Source organism: Magnolia sinica, chromosome 6, assembly GCF_029962835.1.
Source record: "Magnolia sinica isolate HGM2019 chromosome 6, MsV1, whole genome shotgun sequence".
Classification (NCBI taxonomy): Eukaryota; Viridiplantae; Streptophyta; class Magnoliopsida; order Magnoliales; family Magnoliaceae; genus Magnolia; species Magnolia sinica.
This window is the reverse complement of record NC_080578.1, coordinates 87,088,410-87,104,718: the sequence shown is the minus strand read 5'-3', so window position 1 is coordinate 87,104,718 and position 16,309 is coordinate 87,088,410. Positions and strand designations below refer to the sequence as shown.

The 16,309-nt window shown below is 40.7% G+C and overlaps 1 pseudogene; it reads left to right on the top strand.

Moving 5' to 3' along the window:
- Nucleotides 1–16,309, top strand: part of LOC131249695 (pentatricopeptide repeat-containing protein At1g64583, mitochondrial-like) — a 28,168-nt pseudogene continuing 11,859 nt past the window's right edge.

The window sequence follows — 16,309 nt, the reverse complement described above, 5'->3', positions numbered from 1 at the left end:
ATGTCGTCGAGAAGAGCTGCTGCTGCCACTGCTCGAAGGGGTAAACCTCTTTTCTCTTCATCTTCTATTAAAATTACCATTTTTGCCCCTGATTCTAAAATCATAAAAAACAAGATCCCTACTCCCACCAAATTCAACAATTTGGTGAATGATCTATCCAATTCGATCCGAGCCGGTGCTTTTGTGAGGTTAGAGGACGCAGTTGGCCTCTTTGACCGTATGCTCCGCTCGCAGCCGTTGCCTTCCGTCCAGACCTTCAATCACCTGTTAGCTACAGTTGCTAGAATGAGACACTATTCAACCGTGATTTGTTTTCATCGAGAGATGAATTGGTTAGGGATCCCATCCGATATCTATACACGGAACATTCTTCTCAATTGTTTCTGCCACTTGAATGGCGTTGGTTTCGGTTTTGCTGTTCTCAGCAACATCCTGAAACGTGGCCATGAGCCAGATGCTGTGACTCTGGCTACTTTTATTAAGGGGTTTTGTATGGAAGGGCGGATTGGGGAAGCGAGTAGTTTCTTTCTAAAGACAGTAGAAATGGGATATCCTTATGATGTGGTGACGTTTGGGATACTTATCGACGGTCTTTGCAAGTCAGGGAATAACAACCGCTTGGGTTACTCCGGGAATTGGAGAAGGTTGCGGGTAAATGTAGGCCTGACCTTATGGTTTATCCCTCAATCATCGACAGTCTATGCACAGATGGGCTCACAAAGGAGGCCCTTAATCTCTTGTTAGAAATGGTTGGTAAAGGGATTCGGCCGAATGTTTTCACTTAAAGTTCTTTAATTCATGGACTATGGAATTTAGAGCAGTGGAAAGAAGCAATGATTCTGTTTGAGGAAATGTTTGATGGAGGAATCTCTCCTGATTTGCCAACCTTCAACATACTGGTGAATGCTCTTTGCAAAGAAGGAATGATTAAAGAAGCCCGTGGATTACTAGAATTGATGACCCAAAGAGGTGAGGAGCCTAATGTAATCACATACAATGCATTGATGGATGACTACTGTTTTACTAGCCAAATGGATGTTGCCTTAAAGATATTTGCTAACATGGTGTCTAAAGGCCATAAGCCTAGTGTCGTGACTTGTAACATCTTAATCAATGGATATTGCAAGAATCAGATGGTGGACGAAGCTATGTAGCTGTTCCGAGAAATGCCTTGCAAGGGATTGGAGCCTAATGTTGTTAATTACAGTACTCTTATATGCGGGTTGTGCCGGGTACAGAGAGTTGTGGCTGCACAAGAGCTCTTCAATGAGATGCAAACTCATGGACAATGTCCGAATGTCCTCACATAAACCATTTTGATGGATGGGCTGTGTACAAATGAGCATCTCGTTGAGGCAATGAAACTACTCAATGAGATGGAAATTAGAGGAAATAAACCAAATAATGCAGTGTTCGATGTCCTTATCAATGGGATGTGCGAAGCTAAGGAACTCAAATATGTGAAGGAGCTTTTCAGTTGGGCCTCTGCTAAGGGCTTGGGGAATAATGTTAGAACATATAACACGTTAATCAATGGGCTTTGTAAAGAAGGGCTTATGGAGGAAGCTAATGGATTGTTCTTGCAAATGGAAGGGAAGGGTTGCCAACCTGACAGTGTCATCTTCAATGCTTTAATTAGGGGTTTTCTACAAAACAATGAGACTGTCAAGGGAATGCAACTTCTTGGTGAAATGGCTAAAAGAAATTTTTCTGTGGATGCATCCACTACATCTATGTTAGTGGGCTTGCTCACAGAGGGTGCAAAAGGTCAAGAATACCTTGGAATGCTTAATAAATTTGTCCCCTAGGGCGAATGAGAGGTGATTTGTTGAACACCAAGTGAACATCAGCTCATTTTACTTATTGTAATGAATGTTGCTGCTGGTCGTCCAATATCTTCTTCAGAGCTTTCCTACATGCTGCACTTTGTAAGAATATCTATATCCATCTTCCAATATCTTCTTAAAAGCTTTCCCGCACGCGACATTGTGTGAAGACATCTAAATGGTCAGTGAGAACTGCACAAGTTGCTTCATTCCAAATTTAGGCAATATTCCGTGAAATAACCCAATTACTCATTCATTAGTTTTCTAGCTCTAATTTGTAGATTTTTTTAGACAAATTAATTAGGATATTTCCTTTTAAAAATAAAAAACATTTTTGTTGGTGGCCTCATCTTACTAGAACTAGCGATGTAACCCTTGCTCCATCGATAATTCAAAAACTTAACTCGACTTAACTCTACTCAATATCTAGCTGGGTCGGGTCAACTCGAAGACTCAACGAGTCTTTAGTTGACTTGACTAGATATTTAAGTTTAGAAGTATCCAGCCTATGTGGTATATTTGAAAATAACATAGTTTTTAAATACTCTCATTCAAACACAAATACGTGTCATAGCACACTGGTAGTGCACTTGCTTGTGAGACGCCCCCGCGTGAACACGCGGTTTCCAAGTCACGTTGAGCTGACCGAGTTTTTGTGTCAACTCAATGTGTCTTGTTGAGTCCTGACCAATTCAGGCTCATTAGCAAGTTTCCAAGGGACTCAAATATCTCGAGTTGAGTTGATTAGGCCAAGTTTTGAGTTGAGTCACTGAGTTTTATAACTATGGCTCCATTAACTGGTTAACTTTGTGCGGAAGGCTGATAAGTATAGTAAGTTGATAACTGATGACTATTTGCTTTATGGTAATGATGACCTAATCTCATACTAGATGTCTACAATGTAGTTGTAAGACTTACTAACATAATGTCATAATAGGTCAAGTAATAGCTAGATCAGAAGTATAGAGCTGTGATCCTACTAGGATTGAAGATCAATACCAATTGCAATAAATCCAAAAAATTTAACTACATAGTTTTCATGATGCAAACCACAAGATCTGAGAGTGAAGAGATGAAGGGAATGGGAGTTATGATTAATCAATGAAGAGATTCATTGCTTGAAGGGTTCACAGAGTGACGAAATATGGTAGATGGTTGGGAACCGGACCTCTCTCAAGTGTGGCAACTGATCCAGTTTTGCACTCTCCAAATTGTAGGTCTCACTGTAGATAGAGGACATCATGAAAGTCACACTGTTTGGATGATCTTAACTGACTTAATCTCTGTGAATTTGGAGTGCTGATCATTTTCTTTCAAACTTCCATGTGATAGTCGCCAATGTGATGCTTGTGATCACCGAGTTAGAGCATCTTTAGCGCCAAGCTCCATCCAAATTGGGGTACATTAGTTGGATGATTCAGATTGGTAGGAATTTATTCCATGTGTATGGTGGATGAGTACAACTTGAGTTATTTTACCTCTCTCAATTTGGAGAGGTCTTGGATTTGTCCTGTTTTTGGAGCTGCAATCAGAACCTCCAAATGCTAAGTCAGTTAGAAGGCATGTAATCTAATGAAATCAGCATAATTTCTTGACGCATACCAACAAATGTATAGTTGTCGTCACCTGGATTGCAGGTGATTCAGAAAGGCATTACAAGCAAAGGAAAAAACTTCAACATTCCAAAAGTGAATGCTGTGGTAGTTGGCTTTAAACATCTGAATGCAAGAAGAGGTAAAATCCAATTTGTTGAGTCTCTTTAGAAGCTCTTTAGTAAATTATTGAAGCTCACCTTTCAATTCTCCACCATTCATATTTATTGGAGATATTTTTGTGTGCAGCTTGCATTTTTATGCCATTGATGGTCACTTTAGTTTCAAGAAAATAATTAGGGGCGTGTTTGGATGCTCAATTGAACTGACTGCAATTCAAGTCCTTCGAACACAAATTTGTTAACCAGGGTTTGGCACCATTTTAATTCATAGTGACAACCAAACCCCCAATTGCAATTCCACATGTTTCTAGTTTGGACATGAAGCAGAAGTACTTTCAACTTTGAGTTTGCCTCTCAGGATGTACAGAGTAGTGAAAGCCCGACTTTAGTTGTTGTTTCTTTATCGAGTTGCATTGCAATTGGATTCAGTTGAACTTGTCAACACAGCCTAAAGCTACTTTCAAGTCATTATTGTTACTTCTGCAAGAAAGGTTTTCATCATGAAGTCACTTTCTTTTGCCTTTTCTCTGGGGTCTGTCACAAGGTTAACCGGATCTCAGGTTGCTCTATGTGATGCTGGAACAGGTATATGGTACACTACTACCTCCAATATGTGGTACACTAGGGTAAGATCATTTTGGTCACCCCAGTACATACACTAGGTATGTGTAAAGTTTAATATATGAATCAATATTCTAATTTATGTATAAAATGATGGTATTATTATTAGTGGTCTCATGTCCATAATACAAGTATAAATCTCTATGTTCTCAATGTACATTGACATTACAACTCAATCCACACTGGGAATATATAACCATAGTTTGGGATCGGTAAGAGTAGCATCTAGGTTGCAAATGACCCACAATCTGGATCATGGGATTTGGAACGGTAAACATAAGGGGATTGGTGATCATGGGATCATGGGATTTTTTTTATTTTTTTTTTGCATCAAATAGAAGAATTGAACCTCCCGGGTCCGGTTTTACAAAAATCGTAGAAAAGGTAAAAAAAATACTTTTTTTTTTTTGTTGCTTTTTCAATCTGGAATCACATTAAAACAACAATATAAATTATTTCAATTAAATATTGGTGGATTTGAGGTGTTTTCTCTTTTTTTTTAAAAAAAAATTATTTATTTATTTATTTATGTCGTTATTTTCTGAAAATTTTAGGAAAAACGTTTTTAAGTACTTTTTTTTTTTTTTTCTGATTTTTATTGTCATGCTTGAGGAATATTAGAAGACTGGATCTATGGATTTGTTGAAGATTTGGAGGTTTATTTATTTATGTAGGTATTTTCTGAAAATTTTATAAACAAATTTAAATTAGTTTTTTTTTCTTTTCTTTTTCCAATTCTTGGTATGATCTTGAGGAGTATTAGAGGACCATGGATCTGCTGATTTATTAAAGATTTGAGGCCTTTTCTTTTTTCTTTTATTTATTTATTTACACGTATTTTTTTTAAATTTCAGAAAGATTTTTAAATTAGTTTTTATTTTATTTTTCTGATTCTTGAAGAATATTAGAATATGGATCTACTGATTTGTTGAAGATTTGAGTTTTTTTTTTTTTTTTAATTTCTTTTTTATTTACACATGTTTTTTCTAAAAATTTCATAAAAAAGTTTTTAAGTCTTTTTTTTATTTTTATTTTTATTTTTTATTATAATTATTTTTTAATTTTATAAATTCTTGTTATGATGCTGTAACGTCTCGGAAAAAAATCCGTACAAAGACCCGACTTCCACCTCAGGCAGAAATCACTCAGGATCAAATCCTTTACAAATTAGATGAAAATTAATCAAGTGCTAAACTAAATTATCTGTGAAATTAGCTTGAACCACTTTAAATACGAACTGCAAGACCCAAAACGTGTAGAATCGTTGACGCTACATTACCTTGAAACATAGAATCAATCTCAAAACTCGGTTGCTCTCGGGAGCACACAGAAACTCCGTATCGGACTTGTACCGCACGTCAAAAGTCCGATTACCGCGAGACTATACGAATATGACCACCTTACTGGGCTTGACGACCATCTCAGAAATCAAGTTCAGATAGTATCCAGAAATGCACAACTTTAGCCCGGAGTGAAGTGTGTGAGAAACGCAAATATCTTTAGAAAATGTACTCAGATTTAAGTAAACTAGGCCGTTCGCTTGCGGGCCAATTCTAAGATTTCAGATCGTCAGAATCTGACCCAAATACACCCTCGGATCAGGGTAAATTTCATATGCAGGTCAATGTACTTGTGGTCCTGATCGAATGGCGGTGATCGTTGAACTGAAACTGGTCCTCTGCGGTCGTTCCGTAAATCCGATCGAACCGGAAACTTAACCTGACCTAGATCCAATGTCAGGGAACTTTCCCCAGATTGTATGCAGAAAAGGGGCCTCCAGATGTGCTTGATTGGACCGAAACAACCACTCTTTGGCTATAACCTAAGTATACCATGGCCCTGGGGCCATTCCCTTCAGTTCTGGGCCTATATAAGGGCCTTTACCCACCCCTCTCTCATTCCATACGAATTCTAAATCCTAAGAGAGGAGAGAGAAAGCGAAGGAGAAAGTGGAGAAGTGGGAGAGCAAGTGTGAGATAGTTCCTGGGATTCGATCCCACTACTCCACGTACATAACTACCGCTTCCGTATCGCTATGCTGGAGATTTTGATTCCGTTCTTGGGTAAGAAACCCTAACCCTAACCTGTTTTAGGAATCCAAATACGTAGATCGGTGAAATAGTTAACCCGTTTTATTGATTAGGTATTCAAAGTCTAGTTTACAAGGTGAGAGTGTTCAAACTGAATCCGTTACGAGTTTATGCAGTTAGGTTACGTCCTTATGCAGAAGGACAGGGTGATTGCCTATGCATCGCGACAGTTGAGGAAACATGAGGAGAATTACCTTACGCACAACCTGGAGTTAGCGGCCGTCATCTTTGCATTGAAGCTCTGGAGACATTACCTCTACGGAGAGGAGTTCGAGATCTTTTGCGACCACAAGAGCCTTCGCTATATATTCACCTAGAGAGACTTGAATATGAGGCAGCGCCGATGGATGGAAACCTTGAAGGACTTCAAGTTCGAGGTTTCCTATCATCCTGGCAAGGCCAACCTTGTGGCAGACGCTTTGAGCTGCAAGAAAGCAATAGCATTTGCGGCTCCGCTAATGGTTGAGGAGTGGAATATGGTGGAGTTCGTGCGAGATTTTGAGCAGAAGCTCACGGTAGAGGAGCCGTTTACGAGCGTCGCACACGTTCGTGTGTGGCCACTTGTGGATGATAGGATCATAGCGGCTCAGAAAGAGGATGAGCGATTGGCCGAGATGAGAGAGCTGGTGAGCGACAGTGATGACTCCGAATGGAGGGTTGGTTTAGATGGAGGTTTGCGATATCGTGGCCGCCTATGCGTCCCGAATCTCCATGACTTAAGGAGAGAAGTTCTGGCAGCCGCTCACAATTCGAAGATGGCGATGCATCCAGGTAGTACGAAGATGTATCGAGACATGAAGCGTTCGTACTGGTAGGACAACATGAAGGCCCACATAGCTGACTTCGTATCCCGTTGTCTCACGTGCCAGCAGGTCAAAGCCGAGCATCGCCGACCTCCTGGTCTACTTCAGCTTATGCCTATAGCTGAATGGAAGTGTGACTTCATCTCTATGGATTTCATTTCAGGGTTACCAAAGACGAGGAAGGGGCATGACTCCATTTGGGTGATTGTGGACCGATTGACGAAATCGGCTCATTTCTTCCCGATCAGAGTTACAAACTTTGCAGACGATTTGGCCAGGCTGTACATTAAGGAGATAGTATGTCTGCATGGAGTGCCTATGGAGATCGTGTCGGATCGAGACACGTGATTCACATCTATCTTCTGGACTCGTATCTAGGAAGCAATGGGTGTGAAGTTGAAGTTCAGTACCGCGTTCCACCCACAGACGGATGGGCAGACGGAACGGGTAAACCAAGTGTTAGAGGATATGTTGCGAGCTTGCGTGCTTGATTTCAATGACAGTTGGGATGACTGTCTTCCTTATGCCGAGTTCGCTTACAACAACAGCTTTCAGGCGAGTATTGGCATGGCTCCCTACGAAGCACTGTATGGGTGCCCATGTGGTGCTGGGCGGAAGTTGGCGAGAGAAGTTTGATTGGACCCGAGTTAGTACAGGTGACCTGAGAGAAGATCGACATTATCAGGCGTCGACTTCTTGCAGTACAGAGCAGACAGAAGAGTTACGCCGATACAAGATGGCGACCGCTAGAGTTCAAGGTTAGGGACCATGTATTTCTTAGGGTTTCCCCCATGAAGGGAGTCCTTCAGTTTGACAAGAAGGGGAAGCTCACGTTGAGATTTATTGGTCCATTTCAGATACTAGACCGAGTGGGTGTGGTCACGTACCGCCTTGCTTTGCCCACACCACTCGCGGGCGTGCACAACGTATTTCATGTATCTATGCTGAAGAAATACGTTCCTGATCCTTCCCACATCATTAAATGGGAGCAGGTACAGTTGTGTGAGGATGCTACTTATGTACTGCGGCCGACGCGTATCCTAGACAGGAAGGAGCGGGTGTTGCGTAGTAAGGTTATCCCGTTGGTGAAGGTGTTATGGACGCATCACACTGAGGAAGAGGCTACTTGGGAGACAGAAGCCGAGGTCCGTAAGAACTACCCCCAGATTTTCGACGAGTACGAAAAGGTACTAATTTCGAGGACGAAATTTTTCTTTAAGGGGGGTAGATTGTAACGTCTCGGAAAAAAATCCGTATAAAGACCCGAGTTCCACCTCAGGCAGAAATCGCTCAGGACCAAATCCTTTAGAAATTAGATAAAAATTAATCAAGTGCTAAACTAAATTATCTGTGAAATTAGCTTGAACCACTTTAAATACGAACTGCAAGACCCAAAACGTGTAAAATCGTTGACGTTACATTACCCTGAAACTTAGAATCAATCTCAAAACTCAGTTGCTCTCGGGAGCACACAGAAACTCCGTATCGGACCTGTACCGCACGTCGAAAGTCCGATTATCGTGAGACTATACGAATATGACCGCCTTACTGGGCTTAACGACCATTTCGGAAATCAAGTCCAGATAGTATCCAGAAACGCACAACTTTAGCCCGGAGCGAAGTGTGTGAGAAACGCAAATATCTTTAGAAAATGTACTCAGATTTAAGTAAACTAGGCCACTCGCTTGCGGGCCAATTCTAAGGTTTCAGACCGTCAGAATCTGACCCAAATACACCCTCGGATCAGGGAAAATTTCATACGCAGGTCAGTGTACTTGTGGCCCTGATCGAGTGGTGGTGACCGTTGAACTGAAACTGGTCCTCTGCGGTCGTTCCGTAAATCCGATCGGACCGAAAACTTAACCTGACCTAGATCCAATGTCAGGGAACTTTCCCCAGATCGTATGCAGAAAAGGGGCCTCCAGATGTGCTTCGTTGGACCGAAACAGCCACTCTTTGGCTATAACCTAAGTATACCATGGCCTTGGGGCCATTCCCTTCAGTTCTGGGCCTATATAAGGGCCTTTACCCACCCCTCTCTCATTCCATACGAATTCTAAACCCTAAGAGAGAAAAGAGAGAAAAAGTGGAGAAGTGGGAGAGCGAGTGTGAGATAGTTCCTGGGATTCGATCCCATTACTCCACGTACGTAACTACCGCTTCCGTGTCGCTATACCGGAGATTCTAATTCCGTTCTTGGGTAAGAAACCCTAACCCTAACCTGTTTTAGGAATCCAAATACGTAGATCGGTGAAATGGCTAACCCATTTTATTAATTAGGTATTCAAAGTCTAGTTTACAAGGCGAGAGTGTTCAAACTGATTCCGTTACGAGTTTACCTGCGAAAGGTGCGGACTATAAATATTTAGGTTATGGTTTTCAAGGCTGTCAATGTCGGTTAATGATTTATAACTGACTTGGTTGCCATTTCTCATGCTAGATATGATGTTTTCCTCACTTTACAGATATATATGAACCATGTTGAATATAGTGTATTTCATGTGTTTGTAAAAATGTTTGAATGGGTATGGAATTTGGATTCGTGCTTGCCATGATTATCCGTCGTGGATATATGATTGTTGTATATGTGACAACTCCTTGGTGAAAGGATTTGCCCTAATACATGTTATGACCAATATACGCCATGTATGTTGAAGTGTGTAGTCTAAGTGTTTGTAAAAATGTTTGATTGGGTATGGAATTTGGATTCGTGCTTGCCATGATTATCTGTCATGGATATATGATTGTTGTATATGTGACAACTCCTTGGTGAAAGGATTTGCCCTAATACATGTTATGACCAACATACGCCATGTATGTTTAAGTGTGTAGTCTAAGTGTTTGTAATAATGTTTGAATGAGTATAGAATTATGATTTGTGCTTGCTATGATTATTGATCGCTAATACATGATCGTTGTATACATGGCTACTCCTTATGAAAGGACGAGCTATAGTATGTGTTTTTAACGAATTTATTACCTATATGCAATATGTGTGGTCTAAGTGTTTGATAAAATGCCTGAATGAGAAAATGCTTGATGTAATGTACTTACTAAGGGTGTTGAGATAGGATTCTTAATTCGCTTATATATAGTTACAGTTTCCTTTATGCAACCTATCTTACTACTATGTGATTTATAGATGAATGTCTTTGTATGATGACATATGTGGTATGTGTTTGTTGAAATGCTCGAATGGGATTTATGTTTAGATTTGGTTGTCACCTGCTGTCTTGGAATATCACATGTGGATGCTATTGGTTGGAGTGTGATTGGGGCTACGATGTAGTCCAGGCAATCGGTAATGGTTTACGATCGGTGGCTGTACTGCTTAGCCACAACGGATACGCCTGATGAATCCAAGTCGTACGTTGTTTGTCGACAGTGGTTAGGCCACGCGGAATGCTTACACACTCCATGTCGATCAAGTCAACGTACGCTTGTACCAGTCGAGCTTGTCAAGTAACCCGATTGGCCCAATGTATGTTTACCATGTATGGACGCTACTGCTTGAATCTAAGGTACCAAACTTACCAGAGAAAGGCCCGTTTAACCTTAGTACCTCGATCCGCTAAGACTCATGAGCTGGGCATGGTGGTATGGGACATCGTGGTCGAGCTGTTGGCCTACGCTGGGGCGACGAGCCTCCCCGTAGTGTCCAATGAGCAACCTAGATTCATGAGCCGAATACGGTGGTATGGGACACTGTATTCGAGCTATCGGCCTATGATCAGGTGACGAGCCCGTAGTGACCTCGAGTATACTCTAAGACTACGATAAGGCGACGAGCTTTTCTGTAGTGACCTTGAGTATAAACCAGGCCTGCGCTGAGGTGACGAGCCGCTCCGTAGCTACCTGGAACAGTTCTTCGTATGTGATTAACTAGGATTAACAACCTTAGATGGATCAATGTTTGGGTAAATGATATGAAGGGAGGTACCTTAGCTTCCCAATCCTGCTGTATGAATATGCCTAATTAAGAACTTGACTAATCACGATCATGCATCGCACTGCATGTGCTTTGGCAAGGAAGCGCACGTTTCAGGAGGATGCCATGCGCGAATGTGAGATGAAGTCGCTGAGGGAGTGTAGGCAAGGGCATGCATCATTACCGCATACCATTCTTGCATTAACAAGAGTAATCTAGGACATGATTGTTGTACTGCTTTATCATTACTGCTTGACTGAATTGATAACATATTAACCTTTGCCTTATAGTTCCACTGAGTTGATCACTCACTCCCAATCTGGGACGGTGTTTTAAAACACCAACCAGACTCTGTCTTAGTTGCAGATAATGGCGCAGCTTATGAAGCGGAGCTTGATTTTTATGACGACGAGGAGTTCTCGTATATGCAGTATTCTGGCGGGTTCATCTACGCCGCATTCTGATCGTCGGGGCTATAGGGATTTCATGATGTAAACGGACCTACACATTTTGATATTTTGTATTTTAAAACAATACATATAATTGTTTAACCTGGAACATGATTATACTCTGGAGACGCACCACCACTTATATGTTTTATACATACCTATCATGGTCTTCCGCTTGCGTAATTTAACTGTCTCTAGGGTATGATATGCTGATTTGGTATAATCCCACTCATGTTTAGTGCACTAACATGGACAACATTTAATCATCATTATCCATGTTGCATAGGTGATGCGTTGGAACTCGGGAGTTGAACTTCTACTCGACCCCCGATTTTCAAGGAGTTACAGATGCATGAGGAGTATTAGAAGACTATGGATCTAATTATTTCACACATGCTTTGATTTTAAAAAATATTTTCTACATTTTTTTTCTAGTTTCAAGTTAATTTTTTGAGTAGCCCTAGGGAAAAAGGAGTAGAGGATTATCCTTATGGTTGTCCATTTGGCAGTTTGGGCAGAAAGAAACAACCATTGTTTCCACAACTGTAGAGTTTCCAAGGCGGGGGTGTTTTCGAGGGTTCTAATTTTGTTTAGAGATTGGGTTATGTAGTTCTTCTCTTTGTTTTGGGGGTTTCTAGCTACTCTGGAGTAGCTTTCTTTTTTCTTTTTTCTTTTTTCTTTTTTCCTTTATTTTTTTAATATAAATTTGGCTTTCAATAAAATGCTCATCTTTTTTTTTTTTTTTTAAAGTTACTTTTTGGGTGTTTTCTACTTTTTAAATAAATTTAGAAAAACTATATTAGTTAATAGATAATCATATAAGCAATATATGATATCAAGTTCTGACACATATCAACAATTTATAGAAAATAAAATAAAATCAACACCACACCTTATAGTTGGTTAACCTGTTAGGATAACATTACATTGTTACCAAAGAACGGTCTGATACACCATTCAATACATTGTTAAAACACACAAAAAAAGATAGATTCCTGAAAATCTCAATTTTCCTATATTCTAATATATTTCTGTATTTTATTTTATTTTTTGCTTTAAAAAAATTCTGACCAATACAGGCTGATATGGCCCAATATGGCCTCGATACTAGGAAGCGATGCTATTCATATCATTTTTCCGCCAGGTCGATACGATGACCGATACCATCATTCAGGACCATGGAGTAGATGCCCACACTTGATGTTAATCGGGGTTTCTCAGATCGAGATCAGATGAAGATTGCAGAAAACTTGAGCTTGCCAAGACCCACTATCAAAAGTGCAACTTCAAGAGGAAATCTTTTGAAAACAAAAAGCTAGGAATATATGGCTAAAAGAGGGAGACTGCAACACTAGATTTTTCTATGGCTCGATTGTAGAAAGGTGTAGATCCATGGTGTGGAGAATTAAGACAAAGGCAGTCGTTATCCTTGAGTCAATTGATGATATTGCATTGGAAGTTAAAATGCTTTAAGAACATCTTTTACTTGGAAGGCATTGAAGTGGGGAATATCCTTGATTGTGTTTCAAGGTTGGTGACAGGGCAAATGAATGAGGCCCTTCTATGCCCTCGCCTCTTTTGGAAGAAGTTGGAGAAGCGGTTTTGTTTATCGCGGTGGATAGTACTCCATGCCAGATGGTGATGGGGACATCACGCGCGCATGCACACGCACGCCGCCCCCTACGTACGTATGCAAGGAGGAGGGCCCCACCGTCGATCTGGATCTATGACGACATCCAGGGAGGGCCTCCTAGCTAGAAGACTGAGTTTTGGTTAGTTGGAGTGGGCCCGGTAGTCAACTAAAGCCCATCATGGGATCTCATGATCGTGGCCCACTAGTCAAATTAATCTTATATTTTAGGTTTTACTTATTAATGTTATTTAGAGTATCATGGACGCTTTCGATATCTTTGATTAGTTTTTATTTTGGTTTACTTCATCGCCAAGTAATAGGTTGCGCACAAGGCGCGAGTTTTGAGGTATAAGTTTTTTCTTATAAATAGGCACCCCTTGTAGCTTTTTTATTGATTGAAGCTTAATAAAAATTCTGCGTTTTTCTACTCCTTTGAGTTCTCGAGTTGTGGAAATCCAATTGGGTGCGAAGCTCTCCCTTCATCGAAGGGCTAACTTCCGTGGTGTGAAGCCACATCGATCCCGATTTGCCCCCATCCTCTACCATCTTTATTTCTCATCTCTTACCACCATCCGCACTTCAAATCTGTCCTTTATTGCAACAGTTTTCCTCTTTACAGCAGAATTTCAGATTCCGGCCCTGCAGGAGGGCTGAAACTTCAGCGGAGCACCATGCACAGACCGCGCATCCAATTGACACGAAACTTGGGGGTTTTGAAGCCCTCCCCTTGTCAACCAGAGCCAAGGAAGCGCTTTTCGCATTCGGCGCCCCTCGCACGTGCGACAGGCCTGAGTCCGTGCATGGGGACTATCTCCAGGTTCAGATTTCTGCCTATTTTACTCCTCTCATACCTATTCTCTCTAACTCTAACCCTAGATTGCATTACTTTCAATTTATTTGCCCTTTTTCTTACATTAGGGTTCTATGAATTGAATTTGGTGAATCCCTTGGATCAAGGACTGATTGTTGTGCATGTGTGGATGATTTTTTTACTTCCCTTTGAGTATCGTTTAGTCCATAATTTTACTGATCCAGCCCTAGCTTGTATAGGTCTGGACCCACAGAGATTCCCCTTGCTTGAATGTTTGAACTTTTGTGTGGGATGTGGAATTTTATGTGATTGTTTCTGAATTAGTATAATCTAAAGCCTGAGATCTTGCATATCATATTTAATTTTCAAGTCCTACATCAAATTTGGTATCAGAGCCTAGGGTTCTTATAGGGGAATGCATTACATGTTTAAGGTTTAGTTGTTTATATCCATTACGTATCAATTCTCATCATATATGGTTGTTTAGAGGTCCATAAACCCTGACATATGCTGCTGAAATTTTCTGTTATCCCCTTATTTGAATTATTTTAGAAATTAACGTAGCTTTCTATTTTTAAGTTTATAAACTTTCTAATATGTTTTTAGAAACTAATTTCCTTTCCTTTTTCTTTTTTTAGAAACTAGTTTACTTTCCTTTTTCCTTTTTTTTAGAAACTAACTTACTTTTTATTTTTAGAAAGTAGGTTGTTTTTTTAGCAACCTTCCTAATTTGTTTTTAGAAACTTTTCTAAATTTTTTTTAGAAACTTCCTTTTTCGTTTTTAGAAACTAGGTTGTTTCTTATATAAAAAAAAACACGGAACATTTGCAAGAGTCACTAAACAAGTTGTCCCAGTAGTTTGAGTCTTTGGGTAAGCGTTGGGAACAACATATAGACCAATGCTTTGAGCAATTTGATGTGCGCAATACCCAACTAGAGACATCCGCCAGGACAAACCCCACCATTGGGAAGAGTACACCAGAGGTTAATGTAGAGTTACCCACTAAGGCCATTCTGGTAGTGGATGAGTTTCGTGATGTCTTTCCTGATGATCTACAGAATGAGTTTTCCCCCATGATGGATATAGGGCACACCAAAACATGGGACACCATACTACCTATAGCCGAGTTTGCGTTTAATAATTCTATCGATAGGACCACAGATCTAAGTCTTTGTGAAGTCGTTACTGGTTATAAACCTAGGAAATCTATTGATCTTGTCCCTATGTCATTGTCCCATAGGCCGTTAGAGTCTTTTGCACATCACATTCATTCATGGCATCAAAAAATCAGGCAGAAGACCATGACTAGTAATGAACATTATACAATTTCTGCAAACTAACATAAACGTTTCAAGGAATTCAAAGTAAGGGACTCTGTGACGGTCTGCATCAGGCCAGAGCAGTACCCTTAAGGAGCCATTCGTAAATTACATGCGTGTAGCACTGGACCATTTAAAATTATAAAACGAAACAGTCTCAATGAATATGTGGTAGATCTTCCACCTTCCATGGGAAGTAGTTTCACATTCAATGAGGAAGATCTAGTTTCATTTCAGGGGACCACTGATACATTGTTCAGTATATCACCTAACCATCCTGATTCCCCAAACATTTCCCTTGATCCATGGCCCCCTCTCGACCCATCTTTCCAGCCTTTATCTCTCATACCTACCCGTCCTGACCCATCTTCCCAGCTACCACGTCCCATACCTATCCTTCCTGACCCATTTTCTCAGCCTCTACCTCCCATACCTACCCGTCCCAACCCATCTTCTCAGCCTTTGCCTCCCATACCTACCCTTCCCACACCCAGAGAGGTAATAGAGGATATCTTGGACCATCAGATAGTTTCAACATCGGACAACAGGTTTCAGAAGTACCTGGTTAAATGGAAGTCACGCCCAGCTTCAGACATCACGTGGCTCACTGAGGAGGAGCTTCAGAGACTTGATCTTGACATCTTGGAGTGGTTCAGGAGTTTTATTTCGTCAGTGGCGAAATCTTCGCAGCTGGGGAGAGTTGATAGGGACATCAAGCGCCTACGCACACGCACACTGCCCCCTACGTACGTACACAAGGAGGAGGAGGGCCCCACCGTCGATCTGGATCGATGACGACATCCAGGGAGGGCCTCCTAGGTAGAAGACTGAGTTTTGGTTCATTGGAGTGGACCTGGTAGTCAAGTAAAGCCCATCATGGGATCTTATGATGGTGACCCATTAGTTGGATTAATCTTATATTTTAGGTTTTGCTTATTAATGTTATTTAGAGTATCATGGATGCTTGAAATTTCTTTGATTAGTTTTTATTTTGGTTTACTTAATCGCCAAGTAATAGGTTGCGCACATGGCGCGAGTTTTGGGGTATAGGTTTTTTCTTATAAATAGGCACCCCTTGTAGCTTTTTTATTGATTGAAGCTTAATTAAAATTCT